The sequence below is a fragment of the Octopus bimaculoides genome, chromosome 11 (genome assembly GCF_001194135.2).
Source record: "Octopus bimaculoides isolate UCB-OBI-ISO-001 chromosome 11, ASM119413v2, whole genome shotgun sequence".
NCBI lineage: Eukaryota > Metazoa > Mollusca > Cephalopoda > Octopoda > Octopodidae > Octopus > Octopus bimaculoides.
In genome coordinates, this window is record NC_068991.1 from 34,344,021 (window position 1) to 34,346,857 (window position 2,837).

The 2,837-nt window shown below is 35.2% G+C and overlaps 1 protein-coding gene across 6 annotated transcripts in view; it reads left to right on the forward strand.

The window, feature by feature from the left end:
- The window catches only part of LOC106874397 (phosphonopyruvate decarboxylase), a 186,893-nt gene that overhangs the window by 86,152 nt on the left and 97,904 nt on the right, over positions 1–2,837 (forward strand). The window lies entirely within an intron of this gene.

Consider the following 2,837-nt stretch of genomic DNA (forward strand, 5'->3'; position numbering starts at 1 on the left):
TGGGCTTCTTTTCAGTTTCCATCTACCAAATCCACTCACAAGGCTTTGGTTGGCCCGAGGCTATAGTAGAAGACACTTGCCCAAGGTGCCACGTAGTGGGACTGAACCCGGAACCATGTGGTTGGTAAGCAAGCTACTTACCACACAGCCACTCTTGCGCCTATATATACATATATACGACGGGCTTCTTTCAGTTTCTGTCTATCAAATCCACTCACAAGGCTTTGGTCAGCCCGAGGCTATGGTAGAAGACACTTGCCCAAGGTGCCACGCAGTGGGACTGAGCCCGGAACCATGTGGTTGGTAAGCAAGCTACTTACCACACAGCCACTCCTGCACATACATCAATATGAATATGCATGTAACCACATACGTCCATAAATTTGTTTATGCTCATATGATCTTCAATATGTGTTTCTTTTTGGCAAAGGAATTATATGCTGACATATGAGCATCTGACTTTTTTACCCACCAAAACTAATACTGTGTGGACAAAATCCTTTGTGTGGGAGATGATACCACTCTTTTTGCACATGCGTGAAAATTTTCACACCAGTAAGCCATGTCAGTTCCCAGCTATTATGTTTGCTTAGAGTACAGACATGTAGTATGTGCTTATATTTTTGTTTTCAAGCAGAGATATTCCATCAAATTTTGCCAAAAGCTTGGTGATACTTAAGCTGATACCATCCAGAATATTCAGCAGGTTTTTAGTGATGATGTTATGGACAAACCTTAGATCAAGGAATGGTACAACCACTTTAAACATGGCTGCACCTCAGTGGAGAGAGGCACACTCAAGCAAGCCATCCACATGCCAAAATGAGGAGCTGATTGAGAAGGTTTGGCAATTTGGCAAATAGTCATGGAAGACTGTTGTGTGCCAAACCAGAAAATTGCTCATGAAGTGGGTATAAGCACAGGATCAGTGCATTCCATTTTAATGGAGGATTTGCACATGCAGAGAGTGTTGGTGAAATTCATCCCCAAGGTGATGGAGCAGCAGAAGCAACTCTGCATAGAAATCACTTAGGACATTTTGGACTGTGCAAACCACAATCCAGACTTCATGAAGACCATCATCATTGTGATGAGAGATGAGCTTATGGTTTCTGCTCAATGCATTCGATCATATGCATGAAAAAAAATCCGACAAGTATACCATACACATATGTACTATGGGTCTAACAGCTTGGAACTGATGTGGCCTACTGGAGTGAAAATTTTCATGCATGTGCAGGAAGAATGGTGTTACCTCATACCCAAAGGATTTTGCCTCCTTGACATTAGTTTTGGTGGGAAAAAATAAAGTCAGATACTTTTTGAATGCATCTCATATATGTATATGTGTGTGTGTATGTATGTTTTTGTATAAAAGTATATATATGTGTGTATTTATACATCATTGTCGTCGACATCATTTTATGTCCATTTTCCATGGGCTGGATGATTTGACGTGAGCTGTAGACTACATTTCTGGCTTTGCAGTTGGCACCAGGACTATTTTTGCGCACAATGCAACTCTCCTCAACACACCTTGTTCTTCTGAAGGGATATGTTTTACATATTATTGATCTAATTGATCTCCGTGGTTTTTCTATAACATTTATCCTCAACTTGGTACTTTTGAGAAATGTAGTCTACAAAATAAGCTGTATGGATTGTGAGTGTAAAAACAGAAACACGACATACATAGGTGAGACGGCAAGAAGTTTGGCTGAGCGTGTAAACGAACATTGGAGGGACTATAATAATCAAAAACAAACCTCGGTGCTCTACCAGCATGCCAAAGAACAACATGGTGGTGTACTGGACAGAATTAGCATAGAAATCCTGTCTAGACACCCCGGTGATGCATCGTTGCGACAAATACAGGAGTCGGTCCTCATAACTGAAACGCAACCAATTTTAAACACCAAATACACGTAGATGAGGGCCTTACAATTGCCCATGGTTGCATGTGTTGTTCACAAATATGATGCGGAATATGAACGTAAATAGTTTTAAATAGTATAGCTTAAACTATTACACCGGTTAAATATGTACTAATTTTATCTTCATTATTATTTTAAACAGAAACTTCGTTCAAAATGTATTTAAAACAATGATAATTTAAAACAATGATAATTTATGTAAGCTGGTTTTTGTATATAATATACATGTTAGCATATATTATAATAAATGAAGGGATGATTATTGAATGTTTATTATTTTAATATTTTGATATTTTTAATAATTTTTCTATCTTTATAAAATAAGTATTTCATATAATTTCATTTGGTACTTATTGTTGGTTGAGATATATATATTTATTTATTTTAATTATTGTTCTACTTTCGACCTGAAGATTAGCTATATTTTTGAATAGAATTTACTTTCGATAATTTCAATTGATTTTAATTGATTTTAATCGATTTAAATCTCCTTTCTATTTGAAAATTAGTTATGAGACACGTGTAGTCATTTTATTATCTTTATCTTATGATATTTACTTTGTTTTATATTATACTCATTTACTGTGCTTTTAATTGTTAATTTTTCTACATGTGATAGTGGATTTTCATGGATGAGTTCTTGAAACTTGGTTATTTTCCCTAAAACTATATATTTTATATATATTTTATGTATAAAGCTCAATTTAATTTTGATTTTTCTAAATTGATTTTGAGTTTTTACTTGTAATTTTGGATTTTATCCCTAATATTATTATATATATATATATAAAGGCGGTGCTCCAGCATGGCGGCAGTCAACTGACTGAAACAAGTAAAAGAGTAAAAGAGTATATACACACACATATATATATGTATATACATACATACATACATACATACATA